This window comes from Coregonus clupeaformis, unplaced genomic scaffold (genome assembly GCF_020615455.1).
Source record: "Coregonus clupeaformis isolate EN_2021a unplaced genomic scaffold, ASM2061545v1 scaf1953, whole genome shotgun sequence".
Lineage (NCBI taxonomy): Eukaryota > Metazoa > Chordata > Actinopteri > Salmoniformes > Salmonidae > Coregonus > Coregonus clupeaformis.
Genome location: NW_025535407.1, coordinates 25,199 through 48,741, shown reverse-complemented (window position 1 = coordinate 48,741; position 23,543 = coordinate 25,199). Strand labels below are relative to the sequence as shown.

The 23,543-nt window shown below is 46.9% G+C and overlaps 1 pseudogene; it reads right to left on the bottom strand.

Moving 5' to 3' along the window:
• Window positions 1-20,370, bottom strand: part of LOC123487977 — a 63,965-nt pseudogene extending 43,595 nt beyond the window's left edge.
• Window positions 20,371-23,543: the final 3,173 nt, after the last annotated feature.

Sequence of the window (23,543 nt, the reverse complement as noted above, 5' to 3'; positions counted from 1 at the left end):
TAAATAGACAGCATAATAAGGATATAGAGTAAATAGACAGTATAATAAGGACATAGATATAGAGTAAATAGATAGTATAATAAGGACATAGATATAGAGTAAATAGATAGTATAATAAGGACATAGATATAGAGTAAATAGACAGTATAATAAGGACATAGATATAGAGTAAATAGAGAGTATAATAAGGACATAGATATAGAGTAAATATAGAGTATAATAAGGACATAGATATAGAGTAAATAGAGAGTATAATAAGGACATAGATATAGAGTAAATAGAGAGTATAATAAGGACATAGATATAGAGTAAATAGAGAGTATAATAGGACATAGATATAGAGTAAATAGATAGTATAATAAGGACATAGATATAGAGTAAATGGAGAGTAAATTAAGGACATAGATATAGAGTAAATAGATAGTATAATAAGGACATAGATATATAGTAAATAGACAGTATAATAAGGACATAGATATAGAGTAAATAGATAGTATAATAAGGACATAGATATAGAGTAAATAGACAGTATAATAAGGACATAGATAATGAGTAAATAGATAGTATAATAAGGACATAGATATAGAGTAAATAGACAGTATAATAATGACATAGATATAGAGTAAATAGGTAGTATAAGGACATAGATATAGAGTAAATAGACAGTATAATAATGACATAGATATAGAGTAAATAGACAGTATAATAAGGACATAGATATCGAGTAAATAGATAGTATAATAAGGACATAGATATAGAGTAAATAGAGAGTATAATAAGGACATAGATACAGAGTAAATAGACAGTATAATAAGGACATAGATATAGAGTAAATAGATAGTATAATAAGGACATAGATATATAGTAAATAGAGAGTATAATAAGGACATAGATATAGAGTAAATAGACAGTATAATAAGGAAATAGAGTAAATAGACAGTATAATAAGGACATAGATATAGAGTAAATAGAGAGTATAATAAGGACATAGATATAGAGTAAATAGACAGTATAATAAGGAAATAGAGTAAATAGACAGTATAATAAGGACATAGATATAGAGTAAATAGATAGTATAATAAGGAAATAGATAGAGAGTAAATAGAGAGTATAAAGTGGTAGTTTTGTACTCACCTCCATCAGAGACCACAGCGGACTGTAAGAAAATACAGAGAGACATGGGTAAGACTGTGACCTCGTCAACAAACACACACACATTGACAGACACACACATGCGCGCTGCACATGCAGACACACAGTTGGTAGAGAGATTAGTAAAGGTGTGGGTGGTGTCAGTTGGTAGAGATTAGTAAAGGTGTGGGTGGTGTCAGTTGGTAGAGATTAGTAAAGGTGTGGGTGGTGTCAGTTGGTAGAGAGAGATTAGTAAAGGTGTGGGTGGTGTCAGTTGGTAGAGAGAGATTAGTAAAGGTGTGGGTGGTGTCAGTTGGTAGAGAGAGATTAGTAAAGGTGTGGGTGGTGTCAGTTGGTAGAGATTAGTAAAGGTGTGGGTGGGTGTCAGTTGGTAGAGATTAGTAAAGGTGTGGGTGGGTGTCAGTTGGTAGAAATTAGTAAAGGTGTGGGTGGTGTCAGTTGGTAGAGATTAGTAAAGGTGTGGGTGGTGTCAGTTGGTAGAGAGAGATTAGTAAAGGTGTGGGTGGTGTCAGTTGGTAGAGATTAGTAAAGGTGTGGGTGGGTGTCAGTTGGTAGAGATTAGTAAAGGTGTGGGTGGTGTCAGTTGGTAGAGATTAGTAAAGGTGTGGGTGGTGTCAGTTGGTAGAGATTAGTAAAGGTGTGGGTGGTGTCAGTTGGTAGAGATTAGTAAAGGTGTGGGTGGTGTCAGTTGGTAGAGATTAGTAAAGGTGTGGGTGGTGTCAGTTGGTAGAGATTAGTAAAGGTGTGGGTGGTGTCAGTTGGTAGAGAGAGATTAGTAAAGGTGTGGGTGGTGTCAGTTGGTAGAGAGAGATTAGTAAAGGTGTGGGTGGTGTCAGTTGGTAGAGAGAGATTAGTAAAGGTGTGGGTGGTGTCAGTTGGTAGAGATTAGTAAAGGTGTGGGTGGGTGTCAGTTGGTAGAGATTAGTAAAGGTGTGGGTGGGTGTCAGTTGGTAGAAATTAGTAAAGGTGTGGGTGGTGTCAGTTGGTAGAGATTAGTAAAGGTGTGGGTGGTGTCAGTTGGTAGAGAGAGATTAGTAAAGGTGTGGGTGGTGTCAGTTGGTAGAGATTAGTAAAGGTGTGGGTGGGTGTCAGTTGGTAGAGATTAGTAAAGGTGTGGGTGGTGTCAGTTGGTAGAGAGAGATTAGTAAAGGTGTGGGTGGTGTCAGTTGGTAGAGATTAGTAAAGGTGTGGGTGGGTGTCAGTTGGTAGAGATTAGTAAAGGTGTGGGTGGGTGTCAGTTGGTAGAGATTAGTAAAGGTGTGGGTGGTGTCAGTTGGTAGAGATTAGTAAAGGTGTGGGTGGTGTCAGTTGTTAGAGAGAGATTAGTAAAGGTGTGGGTGGTGTCAGTTGGTAGAGATTAGTAAAGGTGTGGGTGGGTGTCAGTTGGTAGAGATTAGTAAAGGTGTGGGTGGGTGTCAGTTGGTAGAGATTAGTAAAGGTGTGGGTGGGTGTCAGTTGGTAGAGATTAGTAAAGGTGTGGGTGGTGTCAATTGGTAGAGAGAGATTAGTAAAGGTGTGGGTGGGTGTCAGTTGGTAGAGAGAGATTAGTAAAGGTGTGGGTGGTGTCAGTTGGTAGAGAGAGAATAGTAAAGGTGTGGGTGGTGTCAGTTGGTAGAGAGAGATTAGTAAAGGTGTGGGTGGTGTCAGTTGGTAGAGAGAGATTAGTAAAGGTGTGGGTGGTGTCAGTTGGTAGAGAGAGATTAGTAAAGGTGTGGGTGGTGTCAGTTGGTAGAGAGAGATTAGTAAAGGTGTGGGTGGGTGTCAGTTGGTAGAGATTAGTAAAGGTGTGGGTGGTGTCAGTTGGTAGATAGAGATTAGTAAAGGTGTGGGTGGTGTCAGTTGGTAGAGAGAGATTAGTAAAGGTGTGGGTGGTGTCAGTTGGTAGAGATTAGTAAAGGTGTGGGTGGTGTCAGTTGGTAGATAGAGATTAGTAAAGGTGTGGGTGGTGTCAGTTGGTAGAGAGAGATTAGTAAAGGTGTGGGTGGTGTCAGTTGGTAGAGAGAGATTAGTAAAGGTGTGGGTGGTGTCAGTTGGTAGAGAGAGATTAGTAAAGGTGTGGGTGGTGTCAGTTGGTAGAGAGATTAGTAAAGGTGTGGGTGGTGTCAGTTGGTAGAGAGAGATTAGTAAAGGTGTGGGTGGGTGTCAGTTGGTAGAGAGAGATTAGTAAAGGTGTGGGTGGTGTCAGTTGGTAGAGATTAGTAAAGGTGTGGGTGGGTGTCAGTTGGTAGAGAGAGATTAGTAAAGGTGTGGGTGGTGTCAGTTGGTAGATAGAGATTAGTAAAGGTGTGGGTGGTGTCAGTTGGTAGAGAGAGATTAGTAAAGGTGTGGGTGGTGTCAGTTGGTAGAGAGAGATTAGTAAAGGTGTGGGTGGTGTCAGTTGGTAGAGAGAGATTAGTAAAGGTGTGGGTGGTGTCAGTTGGTAGAGAGAGATTAGTAAAGGTGTGGGTGGTGTCAGTTGGTAGAGATTAGTAAAGGTGTGGGTGGTGTCAGTTGGTAGAGAGATTAGTAAAGGTGTGGGTGGTGTCAGTTGGTAGAGATTAGTAAAGGTGTGGGTGGTGTCAGTTGGTAGAGAGAGATTATTAAAGGTGTGGGTGGTGTCAGTTGGTAGAGAGAGATTAGTAAAGGTGTGGGTGGTGTCAGTTGGTAGAGAGAGATTAGTAAAGGTGTGGGTGGTGTCAGTTGGTAGAGAGAGATTAGTAAAGGTGTGGGTGGGTGTCAGTTGGTAGAGAGAGATTAGTAAAGGTGTGGGTGGGTGTCAGTTGGTAGAGATTAGTAAAGGTGTGGGTGGTGTCAGTTGGTAGAGATTAGTAAAGGTGTGGGTGGTGTCAGTTGGTAGAGAGAGATTAGTAAAGGTGTGGGTGGGTGTCAGTTGGTAGAGAGAGATTAGTAAAGGTGTGGGTGGGTGTCAGTTGGTAGAGAGATTAGTAAAGGTGTGGGTGGTGTCAGTTGGTAGAGATTAGTAAAGGTGTGGGTGGTGTCAGTTGGTAGAGAGAGATTAGTAAAGGTGTGGGTGGGTGTCAGTTGGTAGAGAGAGATTAGTAAAGGTGTGGGTGGGTGTCAGTTGGTAGAGAGAGATTAGTAAAGGTGTGGGTGGGTGTCAGTTGGTAGAGAGAGATTAGTAAAGGTGTGGGTGGGTGTCAGTTGGTAGAGAGAGATTAGTAAAGGTGTGGGTGGGTGAGGAAAATAGTGAACTACTGTAAACTGACCTATCCTGCTCTACAAGGAAGAGCTTCAATGGGAGACGTTTGTGTGTGTGTGTGTGTGTGTGTGTGACTGTGAACACCATCCCTAGACCTTGACATAGTGAAACACACCCCTCCCGTACATTTACATTTTAGTCATTTAGCAGACGCTCTTATCCAGAGCGACTTACAGTTAGTGAGTGCATACATTTTCATACTGGCCCCCAGTGGGAAACGAACCCACAACCCTGGCGTTGCAAGCGCCATGCTCTACCAACTGAGCTACAGGGGACAAGAAAGATTTAGTCTAGACTTTTGTAATGTTCTGAGTTTGTTCAAATGCTATTGTAGGCTTAAGGCTTAAGGTTAGGGTTACGTTTAGGTTGAAGGTTAGGGGTTAGGGGTTAGGTTTAAAATGATTTTGAATGGGAATACATTTTTACTCCCCAAAAAGTCCTGAAAATGCAGGACAAGTCTGTGAGTTTGTGCGTGCGTGTGTTTGTGAGTGTGAGTTTGTTTGTTTGTGTGTGTTTAGACATGCAGTAGGATTAGATCAGATCAGTGACTCATCTTATACAACCTGAATGACTTTAACCACTATGAGAACCAACGGATAGAGGAGAGTGGAGAGAGGAGAGAGGGGAGGGGAGAGAGGAGAGAGGGGAGGGAGAGAGGGGAGAGGAGAGAAGAGAGAGGGGAGGGAGAGAAGAGAGAGGGGAGGGAAAGAAGAGAGAGAGAGAGGGGAGAGGAGAGGGAGAGAGGAGAGAAGAGAGAGGAGAGAAGAGAGAGGGGAGGGAGAGAAGAGAGAGGGGAGGGAGAGAAGAGAGAGAGAGAGGAGAGAGGGGAGAGAGGAGAGAGGGGAGAGGAGGGGAGATTTAGTGGAGGAGAGAGGGAGTTGTCAGCTAGAATCTATAAATCTCTGTCCTACTCCTGCCTGAGATGTTTACTAGTTAACTATAAAAACAGCCGGAGAGATCTGGTGGAGAAATACGGTTGGTTTGTGAGAAAGTGTGATCCATCTCAAGCTGAGTCTGCAAACACACACAACATCTACCCAGACCACAGGTAGCTGAGGAGTTAGCAGTATACTTTCACAGCACACACACACACACACACACACACACACACACACACACACACACACACACACACACACACACACACACACACACACACACACACACAATGCTGGGACACATGGATGCACTCTCTCTCTCCCTTCACATTTCATGCAAAACATTGCAACGTTCTGTCTCCACTCCGGCTGTTAATGTTGTTTGCTGTTAATGAGTAAAATGCAAATAAAATCCCACAAACTCCATGACACACACACCTCCCCCAACACACACACACCTCCCCTAACACACACACCTCCCCCAACACACACACCTCCCCCAACACACACACCTCCCCTAACACACACACCTCCCCTAACACACACACACCTCCCAACACACACACCTCTCCCAACACACACACCTCCCCAACACACACACACCTCCCCCAACACACACACACCTCCCCCAACACACAAACCTCCCCCAACACACACACACCTCCCCTAACACACACACACACCTCCCCTAACACACACACACCTCCCCTAACACACACACACCTCCCCTAACACACACACACCTCCCCTAACACACACACCTCCCCTAACACACACACCTCCCTCAACACACACACCTCCCCTAACACACACACCTCCCCTAACACACACACCTCCCCCAACACACACACCTCCCCCAACACACACACCTCCCCCAACACACACACTCCCCTAACACACACACCTCCCTAACACACACCTCCCCCAACACACACCTCCCCAACACACACACCTCTCCCCCAACACACACACCTCCCTCAACACACACACCTCCCTCAACACACACACCTCCTCAACACACACACCTCCCCCAACACACACACACCTCCCCCCAACACACACCTCCCCCAACACACACACCTCCCTCAACACACACACCTCCTCAACACACACACCTCCCCTAACACACACACCTCCCCCCACACACACCTCCCCAACACACACCTCCCTCAACACACACACTCCCCCAACACACACACCTCCCCTAACACACACACACCTCCCCCATACACACCTCCCCCAACACACACCTCCCCCAACACACACCTCCCCCAACACACACACCTCCCCCAACACACACACCTCCCTCAACACACACCTCCCCCAACACACACACCTCCCTCAACACACACACCTCATCACACACACACACCTCCCCAACACACACACCTCCCTCAACACACACACACCTCCCCCAACACACACACACCTCCCTCAACACACACACCTCCCCCAACACACACACACCTCCCCCAACACACACATACCTCCCCCAACACACACACCTCCCTCAACACACACACACCTCCCCCAACACACACACACCTCCCCCAACACACACACCTCCCCTCAACACACACACCTCCCCCTAACACACACACCTCCCCCAACACACACACCTCCCCCAACACACACACCTCCCCCAACACACACACACCTCCCCCAACACACACACCTCCCTCAACACACACACACCTCCCCTAACACACACACCTCCCCCAACACACACACCTCCCCCAACACACACACCCTCCCCCAACACACACACCTCCCCCAACACACACACACCTCCCCCAACACACACACCTCCCTCAACACACACACACCTCCCCTAACACACACACCTCCCCAACACACACACCTCCCTCAACACACACACCTCCTCAACACACACACCTCCCCTAACACACACACCTCCCCCAACACACACACTTCCCCCAACACACACACCTCCCCTAACACACACACCTCCCCCAACACACACACTTCCCTCAACACACACACCTCCCTCAACACACACACCTCCCCTAACACACACACACCTCCCCCAACACACACACTTCCCTCAACACACACACCTCCCTCAACACACACACCTCCCCCAACACACACACACCTCCCCAACACACACACCTCCCCCAACACACACACACCTCCCCCAACACACACCCCTCCCTCAACACACACCTCCTCAACACACACACCTCCCCCCAACACACACACACCTCCCCAACACACACACCTCCCCCAACACACACACCTCCACAACACACACAGCTCCCTCAACACACACACTCCCCAACACACACCTCCCCCAACACACACCTCCCCCTAACACACACCTCCCCCAACACACACACCTCCCCTAACACACACACCTCTCCCCCAACACACACACCTCCCCAACACACACACACCTCCCCCACACACACACCTCCCCAACACACACACCTCCCCAACACACACACCTCCCCCAACACACACACCTCCCCTAACACACACACACCTCCCCCAACACACACATACCTCCCCAACACACACACACCTCCCCCAAAACACACACCTCCCCCAAAACACACTCCTCCCCCAACACACACACACCTCCCCAAAAACACACACCTCCCCCAACACACACACACCTCCCCCAACACACACACACCTCTTTCACCTCCCTCCCTCCCTCAGTGGTGACATCATTGACACGACTTATGTTATGAGAGCTGAACGAATCAGGTTGTGTGTGTGTGTGTGTGTGTGTGTAGCAGAGGAAGTGTATTTATGTGTTGTGGTTTTAACCACAGAGAGAACCAGAGAACAAAGATAATCACTTCCAACACACACACACACACACACACCAGCCAGGTTATCACCAGCAATGCAGTATTCGACGTTCGTCCAGATCCCCAGGACGTCGGGCGATGCCTTCGATACCGGCCACTAGGGCAACGGTGAGCGCTATAACCATCACGTAGGCTCGCGGCTTGCTGGGGGCATTGTGGACGGCCGGGGATGGTGGACGGGGCGTTGTGGGACGGCCGAGATGGTGGACGGGCGTCTGGACGGCCAGGGATGGTGGACGGGGCGTGTGGGACGGCCGGGATGGTGGACGGGGCGTTGTGGACGGCCGGGGATGGTGGACGGGGCGTTGTGGACGGCCGGGGATGGTGGACGGGGCGTTGTGGACGGCCGGGGATGGTGGACGGGGCGTTGTGGACGGCCGGGGATGGTGGATGGGGCGTTGTGGACGGCCGGGATGGTGGACGGGCGTTGTGGACGGCCGGGATGGTGGACGGGGCGTGTGGACGGCCGGGATGGTGGACGGGGCGTTGTGGACGGCCGGGATGGTGGATGGGGGCGTAAGTGCGAGCTCTGGCTCCGAGGACGGCGGGTTCAATCCCAGTGCAAGGCACTCCTTCTATTTTGGTTTTGTTTCAACCCCATCCTAAACCTTAAACCCTTCCCTTAAACATTCACAATTCATGTGTCAACTTTTAACAGTCAAAACGTGACATTTATGGGCAAACGTCAAATACTGTAGTCAGACCGTGAGATCTTGTTGCACACGCACAGACACGCGCACACACACACACACACACACGTATGGGTCCCCACACTTGTATGTGTGTGTGTGTTTGAGTATGCTTTGCGTATAGATGGCTTGCATGCTCATATGTGGTTTGCATGTGTGTGTGTCCACCCCACTCCCCCTCTTCCTTCCAGTCTGATCATTTCCAGACCTTCATCTGTGGTTCAAGTGGTTTGTCCCCCTCTCCCTTCTTCCATGTGTCTTCTTCCCTCACTTTCTCTCTCTCTCTCTCCTACCCCTTTCTCTGTCACCTCAGTCTTTTATATCTCACGCTCTCTCTCTCTCTCTCTCTCTCTCTCTCTCTCTCTCTCTCTCTCTCTCTCTCTCTCTCTCTCTCTCTCTCTCTCCTCTCTGTCTCTCTGTCCTGTCTCTGTCTCTTTGTCCTGTCTCTCGTCTCACCTGCTCTCTCTCTGCTCTTCTCTGTCTCTCTCTCTCTCTCTCTCTCTCTCTCTCTCTCTCTCTCTCTCTCTCTCTCTCTCTCTCTCTCTCTCTCTCTCTCTCTCTCATTCCAGTGGTGTTCTTCTGGCAGATGAAACCATTCCTCATACACCATATGGAATCTTTGGGGTTCTCATCTCTTCCCCTCAACCTCCTCCCCCTCTCTCTTCATTCCTTCCTTCTCCTCTCTCCACCTCTAACCTTCCTCTCCTCTCTCCACCTCGAACCTTCCTCTCCTCTCTCCACCTCTAACCTTTCTCTCCTCTCTCCACCTCTAACCTTCCTCTCTCTCTCTCCACCTCTAACCTTCCTCTCCTCTCTCCACCTCTAACCTTCCTCTCCTCTCTCCACCTCTAACCTTCCTCTCCTCTCTCCACCTAACCTTCCTCTCCCTCTCTCCACCTCTCCTCTTTCTCTCTCTCTCTCTCTCCCATCTCTAACCCTCCTCTCTCTCTCTCTCCACCTCTAACCTTCCTCTCCTCTCTCCACCTCGAACCTTCCTCTCCTCTCTCCACCTCCTTATGTTCCTCTTTCCCCTCTAACCTTCCTCTCCTCTCTCCACCTCTAACCTTCTTCTCTCTCTCTCCACCTCTAACCTTCCTCTCCTCTCTCCACCTCTAACCTTCCTCTCTCTCTCCACCTCTAACCTTCCTCTCCTCTCTCTCCACCTCGAACCTTCCTCTCCTCTCTCCACCTCCTTATGTTCCTCTTTCCCCTCTAACCTTCCTCTCCCTCTCTCCACCTCTAACCTTCTTCTCTCTCTCTCCACCTCTAACCTTCCTCTCCTCTCTCCACCTCCTAACCTTCCTCTCCTCTCTCCACCTCTAACCTTCCTCTCCTCTCTCCACCTCTAACCTTCTTCTCTCTCTCTCCACCTCTAACCTTCCTCTCCTCTCTCCCACCTCTAACCTTCTTCTCTCTCTCTCTTCCACCTCTAACCTTCCTCTCCTCTCTCCACCTCGAACCTTCCTCTCCTCTCTCCACCTCTAACCTTCCTCTCCTCTCTCCACCTCGAACCTTCCTCTCCTCTCTCCACCTCTAACCTTCCTCTCCTCTCTCCACCTCCTTCTGTTCCTCTTTCCCCTCTCCTCTCCTCACCTCCAGACAGCTGGATGGCATATGACAAAAACACAAGTATGAACAAATATACATAGGCCCAAACCCACACCTGTAAAGGTAGCTAATCTAGTGATCACCTGGACTACACACAGCCACCCACAGCACTCATATCCTCTATCTGTTGTTCTGTCAAGGACAGGATCAGTTTTACATGGGGATTTGCTTAAAGGAAAAACTCCACTACAAAACTATATTTGGGTATTTGTTTCATTCGTCCATTGTTGATAGCTGAGTCCCCAACATTTTTTTTTATGAATGTCAGCAATCAAGTTTTCAAGATATGTAACTTTCAAAACACATAAATATGGCCAGTATGATGCGTTTTTGCACGATTCTGCGTTTTGCATCAAAATGAATAATAACGGGCCAGATTTCTGTATTTCAAAAAGTCACATCTTGAAAACTTGATTGCTGACGTCATGAACATTTTGGGACTGTATCAACAAAGGACTAATGAAACAAACCCCCACAAGATAGTCCTTTAAACTTTAAACTCGCAGTTGTAAATGAGAACTTGTTCTCAACTGGTTTACCTGGTTAAATAAAGGTGAAATAAAATTTTAAAATTTAAAAAAATGACAAGCTGTAATCCAATGACCTTCAGTCATGCTCACTGTAAAACACAGGCTAGTTGGATGGCTACTTGAATAGTTTGTATGAGGTCACGTCTCCAATGGCACCCTATATAGTGTACTACTTTTGACAAGGGCCCATAGGACTCTATTTAGGGAATGACCAACTCCCAGAACATGTTTCCTGTTAGGCCACAACATGTTTCCTGTTAGGCCCCAACTGTAGAATATCCCACAGGCCAGAACATGTTTCCTGTTAGGTCCAACCGTAGAATATCACACAGGCCAGAACATGTTTCCTGTTGGGTCCAACTGTAGAATATCACACAGGCCAGAACATGTTTCCTGTTAGGTCCAACCGTAGAATATCACACAGGCCACAACATGTTTCCTGTTAGGTCCAACCGTAGAATATCCCACAGGCCAGAACATGTTTCCTGTTGGGTCCAACTGTAGAATATCACACAGGCCACAACATGTTTCCTGTTAGGCCCCAACTGTAGAATATCCCACAGGCCAGAACATGTTTCCTGTTAGGTCCAACCGTAGAATATCACACAGGCCAGAACATGTTTCCTGTTGGGTCCAACTGTAGAATATCACACAGGCCAGAACATGTTTCCTGTTAGGTCCAACCGTAGAATATCACACAGGCCACAACATGTTTCCTGTTAGGTCCAACTGTAGAATATCCCACAGGCCAGAACATGTTTCCTGTTGGGTCCAACTGTAGAATATCACACAGGCCAGAACATGTTTCCTGTTAGGTCCAACCGTAGAATATCCCACAGGCCAGAACATGTTTCCTGTTAGGTCCAACTGTAGAATATCCCACAGGCCAGAACATGTTTCCTGTTAGGTCCAACCGTAGAATATCCCACAGGCCAGAACATGTTTCCTGTTAGGCCCCAACTGTAGAATATCCCACAGGCCAGAACATGTTTCCTGTTAGGTCCAACTGTAGAATATCACACAGGCCAGAACATGTTTCCTGTTAGGTCCAACTGTAGAATATCCCACAGGCCAGAACATGTTTCCTGTTAGGCCCCAACTGTAGAATATCCCACAGGCCAGAACATGTTTCCTGTTAGGTCCAACTGTAGAATATCACACAGGCCAGAACATGTTTCCTGTTGGGTCCAACTGTAGAATATCACACAGGCCAGAACATGTTTCCTGTTAGGTCCAACTGTAGAATATCCCACAGGCCAGAACATGTTTCCTGTTAGGCCCCAACTGTAGAATATCACACAGGCCAGAACATGTTTCCTGTTAGGTCCAACCGTAGAATATCACACAGGCCAGAACATGTTTCCTGTTAGGCCCCAACTGTAGAATATCCCACAGGCCAGAACATGTTTCCTGTTAGGTCCAACTGTAGAATATCCCACAGGCCAGAACATGTTTCCTGTTAGGCCCCAACTGTAGAATATCCCACAGGCCAGAACATGTTTCCTGTTAGGTCCAACTGTAGAATATCACACAGGCCAGAACATGTTTCCTGTTAGGTCCAACTGTAGAATATCACACAGGCCAGAACATGTTTCCTGTTAGGTCCAACTGTAGAATATCACACAGGCCAGAACATGTTTCCTGTTAGGCCCCAACTGTAGAATATCCCACAGGCCAGAACATGTTTCCTGTTAGGTCCAACTGTAGAATATCCCACAGGCCAGAACATGTTTCCTGTTAGGTCCAACTGTAGAATATCCCACAGGCCAGAACATGTTTCCTGTTAGGCCCCAACTGTAGAATATCCCACAGGCCAGAACATGTTTCCTGTTAGGTCCAACTGTAGAATATCACACAGGCCAGAACATGTTTCCTGTTGGGTCCAACTGTAGAATATCCCACAGGCCAGAACATGTTTCCTGTTAGGTCCAACTGTAGAATATCACACAGGCCAGAACATGTTTCCTGTTAGGCCCCAACTGTAGAATATCACACAGGCCAGAACATGTTTCCTGTTAGGTCCAACTGTAGAATATCCCACAGGCCAGAACATGTTTCCTGTTAGGCCCCAACTGTAGAATATCCCACAGGCCAGAACATGTTTCCTGTTAGGTCCAACTGTAGAATATCCCACAGGCCAGAACATGTTTCCTGTTAGGTCCAACTGTAGAATATCCACAGGCCAGAACATGTTTCCTGTTAGGCCCCCAACTGTAGAATATCCCACAGGCCAGAACATGTTTCCTGTTAGGTCCAACTGTAGAATATCACACAGGCCAGAACATGTTTCCTGTTGGGTCCAACTGTAGAATATCACACAGGCCAGAACATGTTTCCTGTTAGGTCCAACCGTAGAATATCCCACAGGCCAGAACATGTTTCCTGTTAGGTCCAACTGTAGAATATCACACAGGCCAGAACATGTTTCCTGTTAGGTCCAACTGTAGAATATCACACAGGCCAGAACATGTTTCCTGTTAGGTCCAACCGTAGAATATCACACAGGCCAGAACATGTTTCCTGTTAGGATCCAACCGTAGAATATCCCACAGGCCAGAACATGTTTCCTGTTAGGTCCAACTGTAGAATATCACACAGGCCAGAACATGTTTCCTGTTAGGTCCAACTGTAGAATATCACACAGGCTAGAACATGTTTCCTGTTAGGTCCAACTGTAGAATATCACACAGGCCAGAACATGTTTCCTGTTAGGCCCCAACTGTAGAATATCCCACAGGCCAGAACATGTTTCCTGTTAGGTCCAACTGTAGAATATCACACAGGCCAGAATATGTTTCCTGTTGGGTCCAACTGTAGAATATCACACAGGCCAGAACATGTTTCCTGTTAGGTCCAACCGTAGAATATCCCACAGGCCAGAACATGTTTCCTGTTAGGTCCAACTGTAGAATATCACACAGGCCAGAACATGTTTCCTGTTAGGTCCAACTGTAGAATATCACACAGGCCAGAACATGTTTCCTGTTGGGTCCAACTGTAGAATATCACACAGGCCAGAACATGTTTCCTGTTAGGTCCAACCGTAGAATATCCCACAGGCCAGAACATGTTTCCTGTTAGGTCCAACTGTAGAATATCACACAGGCCAGAACATGTTTCCTGTTAGGTCCAACCGTAGAATATCCCACAGGCCAGAACATGTTTCCTGTTAGGTCCAACTGTAGAATATCACACAGGCCAGAACATGTTTCCTGTTAGGTCCAACTGTAGAATATCACACAGGCCAGAACATGTTTCCTGTTAGGTCCAACCGTAGAATATCCCACAGGCCAGAACATGTTTCCTGTTGGGTCCAACTGTAGAATATCCCACAGGCCAGAACATCTTTCCTGTTAGGCCCCAACTGTAGAATATCCCACAGGCCAGAACATGTTTCCTGTTGGGTCCAACTGTAGAATATCACACAGGCCAGAACATGTTTCCTGTTAGGTCCAACTGTAGAATATCCCACAGGCCAGAACATCTTTCCTGTTAGGCCCCAACTGTAGAATATCCCACAGGCCAGAACATGTTTCCTGTTGGGTCCAACTGTAGAATATCACACAGGCCAGAACATGTTTCCTGTTGGGTCCAACTGTAGAATATCACACAGGCCAGAACATGTTTCCTGTTAGGCCCCAACTGTAGAATATCCCACAGGCCAGAACATGTTTCCTGTTAGGCCCCAACTGTAGAATATCCCACAGGCCAGAACATGTTTCCTGTTAGGCCCCAACTGTAGAATATCACACAGGCCAGAACATGTTTCCTGTTAGGCCCCAACTGTAGAATATCCCACAGGCCAGAACATGTTTCCTGTTAGGCCCCAACTGTAGAATATCCCACAGGCCAGGAACATGTTTCCTGTTAGGCCCCAACTGTAGAATATCCCACAGGCCAGAACATGTTTCCTGTTAGGCCCCCAACTGTAGAATATCCCACAGGCCAGAACATGTTTCCTGTTAGGCCCCAACTGTAGAATATCACACAGGTTAGTTGGTAGTAACATGGAAGGTTTGTTTACGTGTGTATGTGTGTGAGTTTATGAGTGTGTGTGTGCGTGTGTGTGTGTGTGTGTGAGTTTATGAGTGTGTGTGTGCGTGTGTGTGTGTGTGTAGTTTATGAGTGTGTGTGTGCGTGTGTGTGTGTGTGTGTGAGTTTACTGAGTGTGTGTGTGCGTGTGTGTGTGTGTGTGAGTTTATGAGTGTGTGTGCGTGTGTGTGTGTGTGTGTGTGAGTTTATGAGTGTGTGTGTGCGTGTGTGTGTGTGTGTGTGAGTTTATGAGTGTGTGTGTGCGTGTGTGTGTGTGTGTGAGTTTATGAGTGTGTGTGTGCGTGTGTGTGTGTGAGAGAGTTTATGAGTGTGTGTGTGTGCGTGTGTGTGTGTGTGTGAGTTTATGAGTGTGTGTGCGTGTGTGTGTGTGTGTGTGTGTGAGTTTGTGAGTGTGTGTGTGCGTGTGTGTGTGTGAGTTTATGAGTGTGTGTGTGCGTGTGTGTGTGTGTGTGAGTTTATGAGTGTGTGTGGCGTCTGTGTGTGTGTGTGTGAGTTTTATGTGTGTGTGCGTGTGTGTGTGTGTGTGAGTTTATGAGTGTGTGTGTGTGTGAGAGAGTTTATGAGTGTGTGTGTGCGTGTGTGAGTTTATGAGTGTGTGTGTGTGTGAGTGTGTGTGTATGAGAGTTTATGAGTGTGTGTGTGTGTGTGTGTGTGAGAGAGTTTATGAGTGTGTGTGTGCGTGTGTGAGTTTATGAGTGTGTGTGTGTGTGAGTGTGTGTGTGTGAGAGAGAGTTCACACTAGGGTTATAGAAGAATTTACAACTGTCCTTCTCTTCTCTTGTCTTATCATAATATTACTATAAAATATTAATACGTTACAACCATAAAAACCTATTTTAAACAATCCCAAGTTTCCTAAACGTTCCATGGATGTGGAGACACTAGACAGAGGCTGCTTGTCCTTTAACGTTTCATGGATGTGGAGACACTAGACAGAGGCTGTGCTTGTCCTTTAACGTTCCATGGATGTGGAGACACTAGACAGAGGCTGTGTGTCCTTTCACGTTTCATGGATGTGGAGACACTAGACAGAGGCTGTGTGTCCTTTCACGTTTCATGGATGTGGAGACACTAGACAGAGGCTGCTTGTCCTTTCACGTTTCATGGATGTGGAGACACTAGACAGAGGCTGCTTGTCCTTTCACGTTTCATGGATGTGGAGACACTAGACAGAGGCTGCTTGTCCTTTAACGTTTCATGGATGTGGAGACACTAGACAGAGGCTGCTTGTCCTTTAACGTTCCATGGATGTGGAGACACTAGACAGAGGCTGCTTGTCCTTTAACGTTCCATGGATGTGGAGACACTAGACAGAGGCTGTGTGTGTATCCATAGAAAGACATTACCCTGTCTCAGTGTGAGTATGTTGTGTTTGTTATGACACAAAGCAGTCGCTAACACTTGGCAAAGTTAGTGCAGAACACACACACACACACACACACACACACACACACACACACAAAGACAACTGTCTGCACCACAGAGACCTATTTCAATCTCTCTACTGTAACTGCCACCTTTGGTAAGGAATGTGTGTGGGTGTGTGTGTGTGTGTGTGTGTGTGTGTGTGTGTCTGCGTGTGTGCCTGCGGATGTGTGTGTGTGTGTGTGTGTGTGTGTGTGTGTGTGTGTCTGTGTGTGCCTGCGGATGTGTGTGTGTGTGTGTGTGTGTGTGTGTGTGTAATAACCAGGAACTTGGCTCAAAAGAAGACCAAACACACCTAAACACACACACACAAACACCTACACGCAAAAACACACACACCTAAACACACACACACACACACACACACCTAAACACATCTATACAGACACCTAAACACACACCTAAACACACAGACATGCCATTTACCCACCAATCAAATGAAACTGACATTTCTTGTTGTTTTTAAATGTTTGATTATTTGCGTACTTGATTGACATTCTACTGCAGGAGCTAGTAACAGCATTTCACTGCACCCGCCATAACACCTGATAAACTGTGAACGCAACCAATAAGCTTTGATTTGATTTGGCGCACACGTACACACCACACACACACCTCCCAGCATGTGAAGTATTGAGCCATTGAGCTAACAGTCAGTGTTTACATTTGAATGTGAGGTGAAATGCAGCTGCCATTGACAAGCCAGACTTCCACAGCCTACACGGAAACTCTTAGAACTAGCTCTACGTCTTAGCTAACCTTCCAGGAGACTTTCAGCTCTACGTCTTAGCTAACCTTCCAGGAGACTTTCAGCTCTAAGTCTTAGCTAACCTTCCAGGAGACGTTCAGCTCTACGTCTTAGCTAACCTTCCAGGAGACGTTCAGCTCTACGTCTTAGCTAACCTTCCAGGAGACTTTCAGCTCTAAGTCTTAGCTAACCTTCCAGGAGACTTTCAGCTCTAAGTCTTAGCTAACCTTCCAGGAGACGTTCAGCTCTAAGTCTTAGCTAACCTTCCAGGAGACTTTCAGCTCTAAGTCTTCCAGTAGATAATATATCTTCAACACAGTGATCAGCTCTAAGTCTTCCAGTAGATACTATATCTTCAACACAGTGATCAACAATAACAACATACAGTCGTGGTCAAAAGTTTTGAGAATGACACAAGTATTGGACTTCACAAAGTTCGCTGCTTCAGTGTTATGAGATATTTTTGTCAGATGTTACTATGGTATACTGAAGTATAATTACAAGCATTCCATAAGTGTCAAAGGCTTTTATTGACAATTACATTAAGTTTATGCAAAGAGTCAATATTTGCAGTGTTGACCCTTCTTTTTCAAGACCTCTGCAATCCGCCCTGGCATGCTGTCAATTAACTTCTGGGCCACATCCTGACTGATGGCAGCCCATTCTTGCATAATCAATGCTTGGAGTTTGTCAGAATTTGTGGGTTTTTGTTTGTCCACCTGCCTCTTGAGGATCGACCACAAGTTCTCAATGGGATTAAGGTCTGGGGAGTTTCCTGGCCATGGACCCAATATTTCAATGTTTTGTTCCCCGAGCCACTTAGTTATCACTTTTGCCTTATGGCAAGGTGCTCCATCATGCTGGAAAAGGCATCGGTCGTCACTAAACTGTTCTTGGATGGTTGGGAGAAGTTGCTCTCTGAGGATGTGTTGGTACCATTCTTTATTCATGGCTGTGTTCTTAGGCAAACTTGTGAGTGAGCCCACTCCCTTGGCTGAGAAGCAACCCCACACATGAATGGTCTCAGGATGCTTTACTGTTGGCATGACACAGGACTGATGGTAGCGCTCACCTTGTCTTCTCCGGACAAGGTGTTTTCCCGAAGCCCCAAACAATCGGAAAGGGGATTCATCAGAGAAAATGACTTTACCCCAGTCCTCAGCAGTCCAATCCCTGTACCTTTTGCAGAATATCAGTCTGTCACTGATGTTTTTCCTGGAGAGAAGTGGCTTCCTCGCTGCCCTTCTTGACACCAGGCCATCCTCCAAAAGTCTTTGCCTCACTGTGCGTGCAGATGCACTCACACCTGCTGCCATTCCTGAGCAAGCTCTGCACTGGTGGTGCCCCGATCCCCCAGCTGAATCAACTTTAGGAGACGGTCTTGGCGCTTGCTGGACTTTCTTGGGCGCCCTGACGCCTTCTTCACAACAATTGAACCTCTCTCCTTGAAGTTCTTGATGATCCGATAAATGGTTGATTTAGGTGCAATCTTACTAGCAGCAATATCCTTGCCTGTGAAGCCCTTTTTGTGCAAAGCAATGATGACGGCACGTGTTTCCTTGCAGGTAACCATGGTTAACAGAAAAAGAACAATGATTTCAAGCACCACCCTCCTTTTAAAGCTTCCAGTCTGTTATTCTAACTCAATCAGCATGACAGAGTGATCTCCAGCCTTGTCCTCGTCAACACTCTCACCTGTGTTAACGAGAGAATCACTGACATGATGACAGCTGGTCCTTTTGTGGCAGGGCTGAAATGCAGTGAAAATGTTTTTTGGGGATTAAGTTCATTTTCATGGCAAAGAGGGACTTTGCAATTAATTGCAATTCCTCTGATCACTCTTCATGACATTCTGGAGTATATGCAAATTGCCATCATCAAAACTGAGGCAGCAGACTTTGTGAAAATTAGTATTTGTGTCAAATCTGCAGCACTTTGTGATGTCATCAATTAGAATGTTCAGTAGGATGTTTAAATCAGCAGCCCTGTGTGATGTCATCAATTAGAATGTTAAGGAAACGGTTTGAATCTGCAGCACTTTGTGATGTCATCGATTAGAATTTTAAGGAAAAGGTTTGAATCTGCAGCACTTTGTGATGTCATCGATTAGAATTTTAAGGAAAAGGTTTGAATCTGCAGCACTTTGTGATGTCATCAATTAGAATGTGCTAATGGTTCTCTTTAAGGTGTAGTAGTTAGCATTTAGCCAGCAAGCTCATTACTGTACACACAGATACATTCCCTGTTGGAGTCTCACCACCCAAAAATAACACAGCCGGACAGATGAGGAAAGAGACATTCTGATATGATCTGAAGACACACAGTACACACACACACACACACACACACACACACACACAGACACAGACACAGACACAGACACAGACACAGACACAGACCAAGCCGCCAGTGACTGGCTTTATCTCAGTTTCACAAGAACTGAGATAACAAACAGTTCCACTTTAGCTGTCTGCTCCTCTCTCTCTCTGTAGTGTAGTTAGCATTAGCCTCTCTCTCTGTAGTGTAGTTAGCGGTAGCCTCTCTCTCTGTAGTGTAGTTAGCAGTAGCCCCTCTCTCTGTAGTGTATGTTAGCGGTAGCCTCTCTCTCTGTAGTGTAGTTAGCGGTAGCCTCTCTCTCTGTAGTGTAGTTAGCATTAGCCTCTCTCTCTGTAGTGTAGTTAGCGGTAGCCTCTCTCTCTGTAGTGTAGTTAGCGGTAGCCTCTCTCTCTGTAGTGTAGTTAGCAGTAGCCTCTCTCTCTGTAGTGTAGTAAGCGGTAGCCCTTCTCTCTCTGTAGTGTAGTGTAGTTAGCGGTAGCCCCTCTCTCTGTAGTGTAGTTAGCGGTAGCCCCTCTCTCTCTGTAGTTGTGTAGTTAGCAGTAGCCTCTCTCTCTGTAGTGTAGTTAGCAGTAGCCTCTCTCTCTCTGTAGTGTAGTTAGCAGTAGCCCCTCTCTGTAGTTTAGTGTAGTTAGCAGTAGCCTCTCTCTCTGTAGTGTAGTTAAGTTATGTCAGACTCACCTTGTTGAAGTGCCAGACCCTCTTGAAGGAGAGTCTTTTCCTCAGGCTCATTCCCCTCTCCATTCACACGCCTACAGCTCTGGTTACATACCTACACACTAAACACACACGCTAACTCTGTCCTCACACAGGCTGACACACACTACACGCTAACTCTGTCCTCACACAGGCTCACACACACACTCATACTGAGCTGAGACTGAATGAGGACTAAAGCCATGCCTCGGCATGTCAAGATCTCACACACACCGTAGCAACCCTCCCCCCCCCCCACACACACACACACTCACACACACACACACACACACACACTCACACACACTCTGGCTCCAGCACATATACAACGGCTCACTGTAATACAGACTCACTCCCAGACAGTTTGCTCTGTCAAACCCTGGCTCAATCACTCACTGTAATACACACTCACTCCCAGACAGTTTGCTCTGTCAAACCCTGGCTCAATCACTCACTGTAATACACACTCACTCCCAGACAGTTTGCTCTGTCAAACCCTGGCTCAATCACTCACTGTAATACACACTCACTCCCCAGACAGTTTGCTCTGTCAAACCCTGGCTCAATCACTCACTGTAATACACACTCACTCCCAGACAGTTTGCTCTGTCAAACCCTGGCTCAAACACTCACTGTAATACACACTCACTCCCAGACAGTTTGCTCTGTCAAACCGTAGTGCACTCACTCACTAATTCACTCACTCAGTTACTCTCTCCTCCTCTCTTCTCTAACCCTCTCTCCTCCTCTCCTCTCTAACCCTCTCTCCTCCTCTCTTCTCTAACCCTCTCTCTCCTCCTCTCTTCTCTAACCCTCTCTCCTCCTCTCTTCTCTAACCCTCTCTCCTCATCTCTTCTCTAACCCTCTATCATCCTCTCCTCTCTAACCCTCTATCATCCTCTCCTCTCTAACCCTCTCTCCTCCTCTCTTCTCTAACCCTCTAACACTCTTCTCTAACCCTCTCTCCTCCTCTCTTCTCTAACCCTCTCACCTCCTCTCTTCTCTAACCCTCTCTCCTCCTCCTCTCTTCTCTAACCCTCTCTCCTCCTCTCTTCTCTAACCCTCTCCCTCTCTTCTAACCCTCTCTCCTCCTCTCTTCTCCCTAACCCTCTCTCTCCTCCTCTCTTCTCTAACCCTCTCCTCCTCTCTTCTCTAACCCTCTCTCCTCATCCTCTTCTCTAACCCTCTCTCCTCCTCTCTTCTCTAACCCTCTCTCCTCCTCTCTTCTCTAACCCTCTCTCCTCCTCTCTTCTCTAACCCTCTAACACTCTCTTCTCTAACCCTCTCTCCTCCTCTCTTCTCTAACACTCTCTCCTCCCTCTCTTCTCTAACCCTCTATCCTCCTCTCTTCTCTAACCCTCTCTCCCTCCCCTCTTCTCTAACCCTCTCTCCTCCTTTCTTCTCTAACCCTCTCTCCTCCTCTCTCCTCTAACCCTCTCCTCTCTTCTTTAGCCCTCTCTTCTCTAACCCTCTAACACTCTCTTCTCTAACCCTCTCTCCTCCTCTCTTCTCTAACCCTCTCTCCTCTCTTCTTTAGCCCTCTCTTCTCTAACCCTCTAACACTCTCTTCTCTAACCCTCTAACACTCTCTTCTCTAACCCTCTCTCCTCCTCTCTTCTCTAACCCTCTCTCCTCCTCTCTTCTCTAACCCTCTCTCCTCTCTTCTTTAGCCCTCTCTTCTCTAACCCTCTCTCCTCCTCTCTTCTCTAACCCTCTCTCCTCCTCTCTTCTCTAACCCTCTCTCCTCCTCTCTTCTCTAACCCTCTCTCCTCCTCTCTTCTCTAACCCTCTCTCCTCTCTTCTTTAGCCCTCTCTTCTCTAACCCTCTAACACTCTCTTCTCTAACCCTCTCTCCTCCTCTCTTCTCTAACCCTCTCTCCTCTCTTCTTTAGCCCTCTCTTCTCTAACCCTCTCTCCTCCTCTCTTCTCTAACCCTCTCTCCTCCTCTCTTCTCTAACCCTCTCTCATCCTCTCTTCTCTAACCCTCTCTCCTCCTCTCTTCTCTAACCCTCTCTCCTCCTCTCTTCTCTAACCCTCTCTCTCCTCCCTCTTCTCTAAGCCTCTCTCTCCTCCTCTCTTCTCTAAGCCTCTCTTCTCCTCTCTTCTCTAACCCTCTCTCCTCCTCTCTTCTCTAACCCTCTCCTCCTCTCTTCTCTAACCCTCTCTCTCCTCCTCTCTTCTCTAACCCTCTCTCTCCTCATCTCTTCTCTAACCCTCTCTCTCCTCCTCTCTTCTCTAACCCTCTCTCTCCTCCCTCTTCTCTAACCCGTCTCTCTCCTCCTCTCTTCTCTAACCCTCTCTCTCTCCTCAACCCTCTCACCTCCTTCTTCTCTAACCCTCTCCCTCTCTTCTCTAACCCTCTCCCTCCTCTCTTCTCTAACCCTCTCTCTCTCCTCTCTTCTCAACCCTCTCCTCCTCTCTCTTCTCAACCCTCTCTCTCCTCCTCTCTTCTCTAACCCTCTCTCCTCCCTCTCTTCTCCTAACCCTCTCTCCTCTCTCTTCTCCTAACCCCTCTCTCCTCCTCTCTTCTCTAACCCTCTCTCCTCTCTTCTCTAACCCTCTCTCTCTCATCTCTTCTCTAACCCTCTCTCCTCATCTCTTCCTCTAACCCTCTCTCTCTCTCTAACCCTCTCTCTCCTCCTCTCTTCTCTAACCCTCTCTCTCCTCCTCTCTTTCTCTAACCCTCTCTCCTCCTCTCTTTCTCTAACCCTCTCTCCTCCTCTCTTCTCTAACCCTCTCTCCTCTCTCTTCTCTAACCCTCTCTTTGAAAAGAGAAATAAAAACCTGCAGACTGCTCTAGTCACTTTGTTTATTTACGCTGTTGGCCGTCGTCAGAGCTTTTACTCTCTTTTAAAACTCTCCTTTTAAAACATATATATTTTTCACTCAATTGTTTCCTCTTTTATAAGCGATCTTTTCATTGTTTATGGAAAAGAGAGGAGAAAAAGAGAGAGAGAGTGAAAAGAAGAGAGAAGAGGAAGTGTGTGACCATGATGATACAGCGTATCCAACCTCACAGAGTGAGAGTCAGGTCACCTAGACAGAAGGCTCGTAAGCTACTGCGACACACACAGCCCTGCATTTGATTCCCCCACATGGCCTAACGTCTAAAAAAAAAAACATGCTACCCTTCACCCGCCAACAATTTCTGTTGCAGCTCAAAAAATGATTTTTAAAAAAACATTCTGGCACCTTCACTGTATCTCCTTCTCTCTGCGCCACTTTCTGCTTCAATACATCTGTTTCTGGCTAAGACTGATGATTAATATATGTGTGTGTGTGTGTGTGTGTGTGTGTGTGTGTGTGTGTGTGTGTGTGTGTGTGTGTGTGTGTGTGTGTGTGTGTGTGTGTGTGTGTGTGTGCACGCGCCCATGAATTACCCAAATTACAA